This window comes from Marmota flaviventris, chromosome 1 (assembly GCF_047511675.1).
Source record: "Marmota flaviventris isolate mMarFla1 chromosome 1, mMarFla1.hap1, whole genome shotgun sequence".
NCBI classification, from domain to species: domain Eukaryota; kingdom Metazoa; phylum Chordata; class Mammalia; order Rodentia; family Sciuridae; genus Marmota; species Marmota flaviventris.
Window position 1 is genome coordinate 160,546,711 of NC_092498.1, and position 16,111 is coordinate 160,562,821.

Below are 16,111 nucleotides of genomic sequence, written 5' to 3' on the forward strand. Positions count from 1 at the left end.
ATCTCCAGTTCAAAGCCAGCCTCAGCAACTGTGAGTCACTAAGCAACTCAGTGAGACCCTGCCTCTAAATAAAATACAAAATAGGGCTGGGGAGGTGGCTTAGTGGTCGAGTGCCCCTGAGTAACCCAGTAACCCTCACCCTCCATCCCCCCCAAAAAAATTCTACAGGAACATAATGTAAACATTGATCTGAGGCTTATTTTTTCCACTTAACCTTTCTAGATCCAATCTCATCACCTATTTTATAGTTACAAAACCATAGCCTTGGAACCAGAATTTGACATGTTAACAAACATCCACCTAATGTAGTCTGGCAAAATTTATGTATAAGGTAAATATTGAATATATACATGTCTGCCAGTGTGCATATGCAAATTCTTAGCATTTAGTTGTCTGTAAATCTAGTTACAATAATTGTGTATAATTTTAGATGTAAAACATTATGACAGCATGTGAGTTGGCTTTCCATTACTGTAACAAACACCTGAGGTAATCAACTTATGAAGACGAAAGGTTTACTTTGGCTGAGTTTTAGCGGTTCTTGTCCACGGTTGGGAGCCCAACCTTGCTTTGGGCCGGGCAGAATTTCATGGTGGGAGTGGATGGCAAGCACGACCACTCACTTCAGAATGAGGAGGGGACGGTAGTCCCACATCCCTTTCAAGGGCACACCCCCTTATCTAAAGACTACCCCCCCAACGCTAGTCTCCACCTCCTGAAGCTCCACCCTCTTCCAATAGCGCCACCTTGTGGACCAAGCCTTTAACACATGACATTCACCACTCAAAATAGAGAAAACAACAGGTTCTTGAGAGACCAGAGTAGCATTCTCTAGAATAAAATTTTTTTGAATAAAGTGTTCCCAGATTAAAAAGAGGGGGAAGCCTCTTGTCTTTTAGAAAATGGCATAGACAAAGCATATGTTTCTAGATGATCAAATTCAGGAGACCTAATTCTTGAGACAGAGTCGTATAGCATGAATCACAAAGACATCAGTATAAAAGTTACAAAAATGACCAGAGGTATACCTTATTCTAATTTTCAGTGATGATAAGACAGTGTCTTACATTTTTTAATGGAAATTTTAAAGAGGTCAGAGTCAATTAATCTAGGGATTATATTGCTGGAACACACTGACAGTCTGGGAGAGTTAATTGAACTTTTATTTATAGTCCTGATCAGTGAGGGCAGGGAAAATTTTTGCCATCTTTTTAATGAAGCTTTGGATAGATTCACCCCCTCTTTTTTAAAGGCATCTCTGCTTCATTAAGATGTGAGTGGTTGGAACTCCCTGCAAGAGGCAGAAGCTGATGAAGGAAGTTCTATGTGGATGCTGATTGAATTTTGGCTGCCCAGTGCCATTTCTTCTCCTCACAAAGCATCCTGATTTTCTTTGGGGAGGGGAACTCCATTTTATCCCACTTTTTACATTTTTATTTTATATTATTTTAGTTTTCACTGTGTAGATGGGAAACAGAAAATTAAATTGTGCATCTTTCTCATTATGGAAGTAAAGGGGTGCTGGAAGACGGCTTCTGTCGATTCCTATTGTTTTCCCCATTGGGGTAGGGAAGAGTGAGAGAGAAGAGAAAGTGAAGGCCAAGATGAATCAGACGTGTAAAGATACCTCCTCCGTGTGCTCCTGAGCACCCACCAAAGGGCAGAAGGCTGACCTTCACGTGTTCTTCTCCCCAGCCTAGAGTTCTGCTTCTTCAGGGTACCCAATGGATCCGTCTCAGCAAGTCTGTTACTGTATGTCTCTTTTCTAGGTTGTCATGTAGCTTTACTTCCTTTACTAGTAAAGTTATTTCTGCTTCTTTGCCTTTCTTCATGTTTTTAGCCCTTCATCATGCTAAGATAGAAAAAGAAAGGAAAATGATTTGGCTGCGTTTTGCACAAGCAGATTGGATGCAATTCCCTTGTCTGAGAAAAGATTTTTGTAAGACTCTGAGGGTTTCTCTTCATCTGCATGTTCTGCTCACTGTGGGCTACCTTGTTTGGCTGTGAGACATGCCTTCTATGCCCGGATTATGTTATCTGACCCAAGGTTTGCAACATGGGCCCATCTGGGGTTCTCTCATGTTCTGCATGTGACAATGATTTTGTTCAGTTCTCTGCATCTAATTAGTTTTCTTGTATTTTCTTCATTAATCCCAACTGAATTCTAGGTGGAGCTGCACAACCCACAACTATTTAAATGGTCTTCCCAGTTGTGGATGCAAAGGCCAAATAGCTTTAAGCATTTTCTAGTTTCCACACTATCTGCCCTCTCTCCTTCCTTCTTTCTCCCCGTACCATCTCCTCTCAGATTTTATAATGACAGTAGTGTTAGCTATACAGCACATACAAGCATACTCTATTGCTAACCATAAAACCACTGAGCTGGGCATCGAAGGCCAAGATCCTTGGTGTAATACACATGTCTAGCATTTTGCAGCAGAGCAAAAGATGTCAGAAATTCTCATTCTGTGCATTCTGCAGAGACGAGAAGGTTATACAAACGGAAGCTCTCAATAAACATGATCGACGCCCTGGGTGGTTTGTGTGATCAGTTTCTGTGATGAATGACAAGCCACTCAGAAGAATCTGTTAAAAGTGGAGACAGGAACCTCGAGGGTTCTGTTAGATGGTGCTGCTTAAATTCGGCTTTGAGCATTTCCTCATGAATCTCATTATTAGCTCTGCTTCTGATGTGTTTTGGCTGTCTGAGAAGAAAAATTGGGAGGCATCATTATTTGGCCCAAATAAGTGGGAATAAAGAAAAATTTATTTAAGAATGTCATTCTTAACACCAGAAAGTTCAAGATGAGTTAATGCAATTTCCTTATTCTTCAGCACAGATACTGGGGAATGAAAAGACCCGCTCAAGTAATCCAGGCATTGCTAGACAAAAACTGATCCTTTGGTCTCTAAAATCAGTATCCTTGCCAGTTCTTTGAAGTTCATGATTATGTAATTTTTCCTTATAAATATATTTTTTTCTGCATCCCTTTTTGATAATTTTAATAACCTCAGCAAGTGTATATTCATTCACATCTTTACAAATTCTAATTATATACAAAGAATTAGGTTTGTGCTTGTATGGGGGAGTAGGATGGCTGCATTCTTGTGTTACTGTTAAAACAATGATAAAATCAGTGGTGTGACACAGCACATATTTTTTTTTAAAATCTCACCCTTCTGAAAGTTAGAAATGTCACATTTGTGGTTAAGAGATTGGTTTTGGAGCCCAGTCACCAGCTCAGTTTGAATGACAGTTGTGTGACTTTGGACAACTTCACTGTTCTCTGATTCAATTTCCCTTTCTGTAAAAGGTGGCTATTGATATACTTGCTACTTAGGTTTGTTGTGAAAAATATAAAAGTTAATTCATATTAAATGTTTGAAGCAGTGCCTGGAAAATTGTAGGTGGGAAGGAAGAGAGAAAGAGAGAAACTTCTTCTTATTCTAATAGCGATTACTATATAAGATGGAGCAGTTGGTTTCCTGTGTGGGAGCTTAAGTGTGAGTTGTCTGTGTGTTCACATTTGTCGAGATCTTTCAGTAACTAGAGATAGCCTCTGACAATGAGAACTAGGAGGGAAGTAGTTATTTCTCCCCATGTGCAAATGTTTCTACCAAGTGGCATGTCACTGAGGCCATCAATGGCTCAAACCAATCTCTGCCCCTTGAAGACATTTATTTACAAGCCTCCCCTGTAACCTTGCAGCTAACCCTTAGACTCTGAGGAGCATTATGGTTTCCCCACCAACCCCTCACATTTTAAGAGTGCTCAGAGACAAATGTGGCTCTGCTGTGAGGTAGGATTAACTCTCCTCCTTGCATTGGAAAAAAAACACTCACCATGTGGCTCTGCACAGAGTGAGTACCCCAGGGCATTAGCACCGTTAGCCTCCTAGGCTCCCCGGGTCCCTAGGCTGCCATTTTTCTAAGGGGTAAAGCTCCTCTCTTGCAATTTAAAATCTACTGCGTATCTTAAATGTCACCCAATTATCCAATGAACAAATTATTTCTGACATCTATTATGCTAATTCATGAATCCTCTTGTGGAACTTTGGAAGCATTTGGAAAGGCTGGCTGGAGAACGGCTTGACTATGAACTCCTGATTAGGGCCCTCTCCGATGCTCCCCTGATTAGCATTCTCCACCTTGAATCACCTGATCCTAGAGTCTAGGTGAGATTGAATTTTATGCACACAGCTATGCATAGAACCCATTAAAACATTTTCAAGTAAACTGTGCACAGTGGAATAAATGGTAAGGTGACGGTGTTAGGGAGCAGCACACCAGGAGGTGACAGGTGAACTTTGACTCTTTTGTGCTCTCCTCCTTCCCAAGATCTCCAAATTCTCTTTCAGCATGAATTCCATCAGCATCAAAATGTGCTCTCAAATCTTCATCAGAACAAAATCTTACCTTGACTGTGCATCTCCTCTAACACCTCATTTCTGTGCCATAACAACTTCGACTCTCAAATTCTTATCCTCCCTTTTTATGATCAAAAATCATTTTTTTTAAATTTCAAATATACCTTGCACATACAGCAGATATATATATATATATATATATATATATATATATATACATATATGTATATATATATGTATATATATATATATATATACATATATGTATATATATATGTGTGTGTATATATATATATATATATATATATATATATATATATATATATGAATAAAAATAACCCGGAGGTCCATAAATCCACTTTCCAATTTAAGAAATACAGTCTCATTCCTATCTTTGAACCCTCTCTCTCCCAGCCAAGCTCCCTCTCTTTACAGCTCCCCAGATGAGCATATTGTCATCTTTGTGCTGATCACCCTCTACCCAACTTTGGCACTTAACGTTTTTAAGTGCATTAACATGACTAGGTTGGGAAAGACTTAGAGAGGCAGCAATCTGGACGGTGCACTAAGAAGACAGTCTTGTGTTTGTCAGAGGAAAGGCCCAAGGGAAGAAAAACTCCCAAGTATTTCTAGGTCACCGTCTGGCTTCGGCTTCCCTGAAAACTTACAAGAATCCCTTTTGGAGAAGTCAGTGGGCAAGGTCAGGAGAGGGCCAGGAAAATACAGGGCTCCCCACAATTGGGACATGTGGACTAGATTCTGAAGTCAGCAGACGAGGGCTTCTCTGTATATGCTGCTAAGTGAACCATGACCTCCCTTGGAGGAGCATGTCAAAGCAGAAATGTTCTGTTTGATGAAGTGTTCTCCGGATGGCAAAGGAGGCACAGGAGAGCAAGGACTTGTCAGCACATTGCTCACGCTAGTCAAACACAGTGAAGTCTGGGGCAGTCTATCCTTAGATCAGAATAAATCCTCAGCAGGGACCTTGGCCTGGGAGCCAAGGATTTCTCTGCCCATAGTTACACTGATCCAATCTAGACTTGTCGTCCCCTGTGTCCAGTACATGGGTGACTTCCTGGGACTCTGCCCTTTGTGTCTCTCCTGTGATTGATTCTATTATCTCAGTTCTTCCCCTTCCTTAGTTCATTTTCTAATTTTCGATAGAACACATCCTTCAGTAGCTTTAAAGAGCAGGCACATTGTTTAAGAATGTGCCTGTCTGAATGTGATCCCCTGGTACTCAGTTGATAGTTTAGCTGGGTGTGAAATCCTAGGTTGAAAATCTTCTTTCTGCCAGGGCTGCATTGAGGAGTCCTAAGTCATTCTGATAGTTTATATACAACCTATTTTTTTTCTGCCTGTTCTATCTGAAAACTTACAGAATCCTCTCTTTATACCCAACTATTTTTATCTTTGATGTTGGGTACTCAGTGGACTCATCCAATCTCATTACCATTGTCCTTCAGAAAATTTTTCTGAATTATTTTGTTAATGATTTTTTTTTTTTGCCTCTGTAGTTTTTCTTCTTTACAGAACTCATTTCTTGTGATTTTGTCTTTCTTTTCTTCTTCTTGTTTTCTAACTTTTATGTTTACTCTCTTATTCTTTTCTTTTTCTTTCTGAAGTATTTCCTCAATTTGAGCTCCCAACCCTTTACGTCCTTTTTCATTTTTATTACTGTGCTTTTACATCTCAAGAGCATCTTGTTTTGCTTTTTGAAGCAATATCTTCGCTAACCATTCAGAGAGTATTAAAATGGTGGTTTGGGGGAAGCATACTTCTTCACAGTGTCTGGTTTTGGGGGTTCCTTTTTCCTAGATGCACATTTCAGTGACATTCTTCCAAATGTCTTGGCCATGTGCTCTTGATTAAAAGGGAAAAATTGAATTGGATAAACTAAGTGTGTGGGTGTGGGTTGTCAACTTTGACGTTTACTTTGGGGGAATCTTCGCAGGTCATTCTGGATGAATCCTCAGTGTAAGTACCTTGAAGTTCTTTCCCCTTGACTTGGACAGGATTCCCAGAAAGTCTCCCACGCTCCCACCTCAAGATAGAGGGCCTGGGTCCCTGTGATCTTAGAGCCCAATGGAGAAAGAGGGATGGGTCTCAGCATTCAGCATTCCTTAAGCTTGTGGTCCTTTAATACACCGTGGTTTTAGTGTGGCATGCACTCCACCAGGGAGATAATAAACCTCCAACCTCTTATGGTAGGGGAGGGACAGAAGTCTATTAAGGAAGAAATTGATTCTGTCTTATGTACCATTGTTCCCTGAGCCAAGTACAGGCCACATGGGAGGGACTCAGCGTATATAATGGCTTGATGAACACACACACACACACACACACACACACACATACACACATAAGGCCTAGACCATTAGCACCATATTCTCTATTGTTCTTCATATTTCGTCCTCTCTCTGGAACTGAGTTAGGGACATTTCAGATCATTGAAGACAGTTAGGGACATTTCAATTCAGGAAAGACTGGCAGGGATCACCATCCTTGTTGTGTCTGTTTTCTTTCTTCTTCTGTTTATACCTTTATCAGAGCTTTAGAGAAAAGATTCATTGGCTTGATAACAGGCATTTAAAAATCACAGAGCTGAGGGGGAAAAAATCGTCAATATCAGAAGAATCCAGGAGCAGTTTATTCCAAAACATTCGTCCAGTTTGCAATCAACAAACCCCAAATGAGGAGTATTTAATTTCTCTGGACAGCACCCCCAAATTTGCAAAGAGCTCTGCTTCTTCTCTTTCCATTTCCCAGGCCACCATAGGGAGGGAGCACACCATGAGATTCAGCAAGTGCCCTTCATAGGGTTTGGCCCAACTCTGGAGTCTACATTAAAGCTGGATATTTTTATTTGTTGAAATATCATTTGGGGATCCAGGGAGCACGAAATTGAAAACCAGGGGATTTCCGACTGCCTCCTGCGGGGCTAGTTCCTCTTTAGGTTCTTGGGTTGCCCAAGGGTGGGGGCGGGGCAGAGACTGTTGGAAAGAACACCAGGCGGGGGCAGGGAGTGGGTCTGGAGAGGTGGCCTTGGCTCTGGGAGTCAGGGAGTCCCACCTCCCACGCTGTTGACACAGCCCCGCTTTATCATGTGTGGAAATCACATTTTGGATTCCCAGCCTCATTTCCATGTCTCTGATGACTGAGTTCAACTGGGCCGAGATTAAAAACCAGATCAGTTCAAAGAGCACTTGAATCTAGACACCTACTCTGTGTGGCCAGTGCAGCACCCTCCCCCCACCCCCAGTCTTTTTCATTTCTTTCTTTTTTTTTTTTAGTGTTTTAAGAAGCCATAATTAGCTTGATAAGGATTGATACAGTTTTGTCTTTGAAATAGTCCAAGACATTGTATTCACATAGATTTTGAGAAACTACTGTATAACACTCGCTGTTCTACATACTCCAGATATTGTAGAAAACAAGAAGAAAATTTGGAAGAAGGTAAAAATATTAAGCAAATAAATATTTTGAAATCCATTTTTTTTTTTTTTTAGTTCCAGAGATTGAACCCAGGGATGTTCACCCACATCCCCAGCTATTTTAATTCTTTTTAAATTTTGACACAAAGTCTCACTCAGTTGCTTAGAGCCTTGCTAAGTTGCTGAGGCTGGCTTTGAACTTGTGATCCTCCTGCCTCAGCCTCCAGGGCCGCTGGGATTTACAGGCATGTGCCACGGCACCTGGCAAAAATCCAAATACATTTTTTCAAATATTTTTAGTTATAGATGGACATAGTAATTTACTTACTTACTATATTTATTTATTTGGTGCTGAGGATGGAACCTAGTGATTCACACATGCTAGGCAAGTGCTCTGCCACTGAACCACAACCCCAGCCCCAAAAGACTTTTAAATTTTTTTTGGTACTGGGAACTCAGGAGCACTTGGCCACTGAGCCACATCCCCAGCCCTTTATTGTATTTTATTTATAGATAGGGTCTCACTGAGTTTCTTAGAGCCTCACTTTTGCTGAGGCTGGCTTTGAACTCACAATCCTCCTGCCTCAGCCTCCTGAGCTGCTGAGATTACAGGTGTGCACTGCCACTCCTGGCTCCAAGTACTTTTTTTTTAAGATATTTTTTTAGTTGTGGATGGACATTTATTTTATTCTTTTATTTATATGTGGTGCTGAGAATTTAACTCAGTGCCTCCCACATGTGAGCCAAATGCTCTATCAGTGAGCCCTAAGGAAACTTTTTCTCTTCTACAGTCAGTTGTTCTGGTTGGGTCTTTCAGTCGCAGCTGTGAAAAATCTGTCTAAAACAACTAGCAAGTTAAAGGTGTATGTTGTCAACTCGAGAGCAATCACAAAATTATTTTATGAGATATAAAAATATCTTACCTTTAATTTCTACTATAGTAAATATCAGTAGGATCTACCCTACTCTTTACATTCCTATGTAAAAATTAAAAGGGATCCTTCGACCAAAATGGTCTACAGCTATTGATGCCGCATCCTGAAGCCCCTGGTAAAGAATTTGTGTTTTGTTCCAAGTGTGATTAAAAGCCTTTTAAGAGTTTAAAGCAAGGGGAGGAAATGACCAGACTGACTTTTTTTTTTATTTCTTATATACATGACAATAGTGGAGTGCATTATATTCATAATTATCCATTCACAGCACAATTTTTCATAACTCTGTATCTAAAGTATGTTCACACCAATTCATGCCATTATACACGAGCTCTCTTATTTTTTTTGCATTACAATTCTTAATACACTTTTATACCACAATTTATCATATCTCTGTTTGTATGTAAGTTATGTTGACACCAAATTCACATCTTCATACATTGTATTTTGTATAATGATGACCGTCTCCAGACTGACTTTTTATAAACACATGTGAGGAATGGATTACAAGGAGCAAGAACTCAGGCAGAGGACAGTCATAGGCTGCGACAGTCATCCAGTTCCCACGCTGGAGGCTTGGACACAAGAGGTGGCGGTGGAGATGGAGATCTGTGGATGGATTAGGATAATTTTTGGATGTTGAATAGATTGTATTTATGGATGACCTTGGAATGAGGGTAAAGGATTCATCAAAGAGAACACCTAAATTTTTAATCAACTTCATTGATTACATTTCATACTTTTAAAGTGTACAGCGAGGTGAGTATAGAAAGATAGATTTGGTGAAACTACCACCAAATACAGAAATATAGAATTTTTTTATCAATCCTAAACAATTTTTGCATCCCTTCAATGACTTGTAGATTTTTTCCCCTGATGGCAACTGATAAAATAATGGTACAAATCTCTAAGGTACAGTCATTAAAGAGGAATATATTTAGAAACACGAGTGGGTGGGAATTAAGATTTCTGGCACTAGTTTCACAGACTGTTTCCAATGGGTATGTTTCATATCCTCCAAGAAGACTTCCCTTCCGGTTACCCTTGTTCCTGTCCAGCTGGTGGAGAGCCCACCTCTGTCCTGTGGTGGCCCACTGCGGTTCCCTCTGTGGCTCACTCACATGCTCCTGCAGTATAATGGCACTGAAATTCCCAAATCCAGTGAGCTCTTAAGAACCATGACCACATATTCCTTCACGGGGTCTAGCACTTAACCAGCCTGCAATAAATGCTGGATGAATAAATGAATATGAATGATTCTCACTTGGCTGAAATTTCCCAGGATCGATGACATTTTCCATAACCGACTATCATACAGGAAAACCTACAGGCCCACCAGCCGCATTGGTTGACTGATAGACAGTTTTCTGGATGTGACTCTGGCTCTTTCCAGGCAACAGATAGTATCCAGAAGCTGTCTAGCTGGGATGGAAATGCGCTGTAGGATTATACCGATGATAACTGATCCACAGAGATTCCAACTTCGTGAGCTCCTAAGGCTAATACAAGACCACCTTCAAAACAGGCTCCACCCATATTTTCTGTGACGTGCTTGAGGTCTTGCAGAGACATCTCCTTTGGGCAGAACAGTGATTAAGGTTTAGAGTCTGTCCCACATTATTTAAATTGAAATATATGTGTGATGAAGTGCACATTGCAACTTTTCTATGTATTTATCTGTGTCACTACCACCCAAAGGAAGATACGGAAACATTTCCCGGACTTCAGAATCCAAGAGTGAATTAAGAATGGAGGAAAATCAAGTAGAGACTGAAGTAATAAAAAGAGACTGAAATATGAGAGAGAATGAGAGCTCAAATCGTGTTTTCATTGCCATCCATTGTATAAGGAAAGCAATTTAAAGGCCATCTTGCATGCTTGAGAAGCAATATGATATTCAAAGGCTTAATTAAAGATGTACATTGGTAAGCCCTAGGGCAGACATTAAAAATGCTTTAAAGGGGTATAAAAATTTAGGTGATATGTAATTACCTATGTAGAAACCACCGCATTTCTCATGCTTTTTCATGGGGATATATTCAAAAATGAAAATAGAGTTTCAACTGTCCTTTCTGTAGTCTTTCATCTCTACTTTCATTTGCTGAACAATTAGTTTCATCGGAGACAGAGAGAGAATGGAAAAAAAAATTCAGCACAGATTCAGCTGAATAATTGAAATGTCTACATTAGCGGGGTTCTGAGATGAAAAGGTGGTATTAGGTAAGAAAGGGTTATGTTCTGCATTTCCCAAGCTGGTCAGCCAAGTGACAGAGGGTTGGGGGTGGTTTCCCAGGGTGGGAAGAACATGTCACCTTCTTGGAGCATCTGATGGATTCACTCACTGGTTGGAAATATGTCAAAAGATATGAAAATAAATGTCTCCCCGGGGGGGTTCATGTAAATTCAGATTGACTGGAATAGTTCTAAAGGCATAAGCCATTTCTCCAGGGGAATACTGTATAAGAAATGGACATGCACCGCCCAACTAAGGTTCTTCCCAAAATGACAGAATCTCGCATTTATGAGCCGCTTTGATTTTTCCCTGGTTTTCCGTACATTGTCTCATTTAAGATCCTCTCGGATGCCTTCTCGAGCACGCGTAAATGCTGGATTTCCACCACGGATGAAACCTGAGACTGATCGGGAAGGATATTGTTGTCATCAATGACCGCGTATGGACCCCCAAGAACATGTCCTGTGTCACAAGAACAGAGTGTGTCTTTAACCCACCAGTGTCAAGAGGTTGCAGCTGATGGATGATGGGAAGAGGAAGCAAGTCCTGGGCACATTTTTTCGTTGTGGTGGTTTGTTTGTTTTTCAGATATAGAGTGCTCAGAACTTTTTTTTTTTTTTTTTAATTTGGAGCCAAGAATTTTGTCTTTTCTGCTGATGCTTTTTCTTGATGTCACCTGTATCCCCTTAAGCTGGGATTGTAGGAAGAGTGATTCGAATGGAGACTTTCTTTCTGTGGCCAGGGAGAGAAGATTGTACAAAGCAGGAGAATTATTGGTAGAAAGAACAGCAGAGTTTAAGTAAACCTTTCTACCATGAGATTGAACCAGGCGTTGGGTAGGGAAGGGGATTACCCAAGGGCATTGCAGAATTGAGGACAGATATATGTTGGTGATTTTAAAGGAGAAAATAGTTTAATCCTTATCTATGTCCATCCAACAATGCAGTTTAGGCACCACCTAATTGTCTGCTTCAGGTGCTTTTGAGCCTGAATTTGGTTTAAGACCAAATTATGATTGATTCCTAACTCAGTGACCTAGCCTAATAATCCATTCAACCCCTCTAGGACCTAAGTGCTCTCTCTGTAAAAGGGAGACCTGCTAGAAACTCAGCACAGAGAGGTTGAACAACCCACTCGAGATCACACAGTCATTGAATGCAGTGTTTACGTTTGAACAAGGGCTGGGAATTCTAGAGCCCTAATTCTTAGCCTCAATGGCTTGATCGGCCCCAAGGTGAAGTCCAAGGGTCTATGCTTTTGATAGAAAGCCAATATGTCCCAAGTTGCCTGAGATATTTCTGCTTATGTCTGGAATAATGTGGATTATTGTTGTTATTTCCTCGTGGGTGCTGAGGTTGAAACCAGGGCCACGTTCTCTACCCCTGAGCTCCTCTCCTAACCCTGCTGTAATTATTAGCAGTGACTTTTCACTTCTCGAATCGCCCTAGCCTCATTTGGATGTTAAGTTCTGCGGTTTCCTGTCCTTAGTTATTCTTTATCCTCATCTGTCACTAGGTTTCATATCTTCATACATTACCACCCCACCAGGCCCTCTGCTTCTGTGGAGCACCTTCCAAGGCCAGATTGCTGCAGATGTCAGCGGAAACACCTGCAGATGCCATCGACACCCCACTGCCACCACGATGCCTGCATTCATCCTGGGTTCCTTTGCCCACCCTGGCACTGTCTCTAGTCCCACGGCTCACGCGGTGGTCCTCGCTTTGGATGGTCTCAGTCCCCCCTTTGGTTGTGATATACTGGCATTTGCTCCTCAGCTCTGTGTACTCAACCTTTCCTGATTCTAGAAAATTCTCGTTTGACTTTGTGACCTTGTCTCCTCTCGGGAGAAGCGGATGATCACAAATCGTGACAGACGTTGTCACCCTGGGCATCCCTCCCTCAAAACAGGCTGTTCTGCTAGGAGGAAGGAGAATACTGACTGCAGGATCCATGTCCCTAATCCGAAAACCACCATCCAAAACGTCCTGAGCACGAACGTGACGCCTTGACAGGCAGAACATTCTAGACCAAGAATCTTTGTTTCATGCACAAAAGTTTTAAAACACGATATAAAATCACCTTTGGGCTATGTGTATAAGAACCAAAAATGAATCGCATGCTTAGACTTGGATCTTATTCCCCAAATAGCTCATTACGTTAATGCGAATGTTCCAAAATAAAAAAAGAAAAATCAAAATCTGAAACCCTCTCGTCCCCAAGCATTTTGGATGAGGGATACTCCACCTGTATTCACACGCTCTTTGTTAAAATTCTCACAGTTTAAAGCTGTATCTCTAAAATAGGTCATGGAGGACTGTCCTCTGATGTTACTAAGTAAAACAGAAGAACCTGAGATTGGAACCATGAACCTGTAATGTCACCTGTCCATGGGGTAAAAATCCCTCCTCTTTGTTCCCAGGTGGCACCTGTCCTGTCTGTCTGGATCCAGCTGCCGCACAGTCATGGCCTGTCCGCTGCCCTGCCTCCCTTCTGCCCCTGCCTCCCTTCTCTGAGTGACAGTTGCACACCTGCACAGGCCCGGGACCTGGGGTCATGCTGCAGGGTGAAATCAGCTTCAGTGTGGAGAGTCCTCAGAAAACCTGGAACAGAGTCGCCATCTGACCCAGCTAGCCCACTCCTCAGTTTATACCTAAAGGGACTTAAAATCAGCACACTACAGTGACACAGCCACATCAATGTTGACAGCCGCTCGATTCACAATAGCTAAGCTATGGAACCAACCTGGGTGCCCTTCAACAGATGAATGGGATAAAGAAATTGTGGTCTGTATACACAGTGGAATATTACTCAGCAAGAAAAGAGAATAAAATGGCATTTGCAGGTAAATGGACGGAGTTGGAGAATATCATGCTAAGTGAAATAAGCCAATCCCCCAAAACCAAAGGCTGAGTGTTCTCTCTGATAAGTGGAGGGGGATGGGATTAGGAAAGACAGTGGAATGAATGGGACAGAACTTTCTCGTGTTCATATATGAACACACGACCAGGGAAACTCCACATCATGTCCAACCACGAGAATGGGATCCTAATTAGAATAAGTTTTACTCCATGTATGTAAAATATGTCAAAATACACCCTGGAAACATAAAAATTAGAAAAAAAAGTCAGCTTCAGATCTTGAAGTCCTGCATCTTCTGCTTCTTTGTTAATCCAAAGACTCCGCTTTAAAGGTGCTATGACACGATTGTGGTGATCTTTTCGTGACCCAGCAAGTGCCAGACACACAGGGCACAGAGTGAACACCCACACCGGACTCTACAGACCCAAGATGGCGTCCCCCACCATCTAACTACCTCCTCCTTTACCCCGTGATGTAAATAACACGCTTTTCAACATCACCAGGCAAATGCCCAGGTCAAGGTCACAGAGCTTTCCGACAGCCAGTCCACGGCCCCAAATCCAATATTCTGAAAAAATCCTTCCACATTTCCCTTCTTTACGACATAAAAACCAAAATAGCCAAATAAAAAAGGTTGGGAAGTGCAGAGTGTGGAAGAGAATATTTCTTTCGACAGCTTGTTCAAAACGCAGGCCTGGCATCGCATTGAAATGAGTGCTCCGGCCTTCATTTATATTCCAGCAATTCAACGTGCAGAAGTGGAGCATGAGCAGAGTGTGGCCATGCTCCAGCTGTGTGCATCTAATGCATCCGGACAGCTTTAAAGACACACACACAAAGGATTTGGCAAATGGAAATGTCCTCTGACATTTACTTGGTAGTAAACAGAAGCATCCGACTTCCTCAGCCTCATTTGCTTTATTACTAAGAGCGTACTCTTCCCTCTGTCTTAACCCAGTTAAAAAAATTAAATTACCGAACACTGGGGAGACGAAGGGAACATGAGGTTTTAGCAAGAAGCGTTTTACAGCAATCAGCTTGTCTAATGGAAAAACCTAGAAGGGAGAAAAGTGAAGAGGAAAAACCGATATGAAAAGTCGGACTCTTATACCCAAAGGTAATGGAGTTTTAAGTCACAGAATTAATTGCCTCTGTGTCACAACCTCCGCATTCAGTGAGGACGCCCTCCTCACCTGGCATCTTAAACTTTTTTTTTTTTTTTCATTTCTGACTTAATAAGGGATGGCTGATTTTCATAAAAAGAAACTCTCAAGCTTGCTAAAGTAAAGAGGAAGGTAGTTTAAGGATACAACAGGCGATGGAAAGTTGTTTTTAAGAATTGGAACTTTAGAACCTAGCATGGTGGCACACACCTGTAACACCAGTGATGTGAGAGGCTGAGGCAGGAGGATTGCAAGTTTGAGGCCAGCCTCAGCAATTTAGTGAGACCCTGTTTCAAAATAAAAAAAAAAAACTAAAAGGGCTTAGGATGCGGCTCAGTGATCAAGGATCCAAATGCCCTTTGTTCAGTACCTAGCACTAAAAAAAGACAATAAAAATAAACTTCGGGGGCTGGGGGTGTGGCTCAAGCGGTAGCGTGCTCGCCTGGCATGCGTGCAGCCCGGGTTCGATCCTCAGCACCACATACAAACAAAGATGTTGTGTCCACCAAAAACTAAGAAATAAATATTAAAAAAATTTAAAAAATAAAAAATAAATAAACTTCGGAATAAAACCAACCCAAATTTGAATCCGATCACTATCCCTCACTCACCATGAGACTTGTAAATGACTTAAGCTCTCCAAACCTCAGTTTTGTCATCTGCAAAATGGAAATGAGAGCAGTTCTTAGTTTATAGGGTTGTTTGCGAATGAGATGGAACATCGTATGCACAATGCCTTGGTTATGAGCTCAATAAAAGCATCACCCATTGTTTAATGGATCCTGAAATTGGATGGTGAGACTTCGTGGAGACTGGAGCTGAAAGGTTGATAGGAAGGGAAGACACTCTCTCTGGAGCAACCCATTCCATCTCTGTGTATTCTTTATGGTGTTTTCCCCATATTCTCCTTTGATCTTTGATCTCAGATGACTTAGTTTCCTTATTCTGTCCCTTGACTGACACGGCCCTCAATCTACCTGACTTTATATTCTTGGGCCCATCCATTGGCTACAAATTCTGAATACCTTATTTTAACCCAAGTTCTGACTCATTGCTGGAGAGCTGGGGGTTCACACCCTGGGTCAATCTTTCACTCCTCATGATAGAATCTTCTTATGTTGAC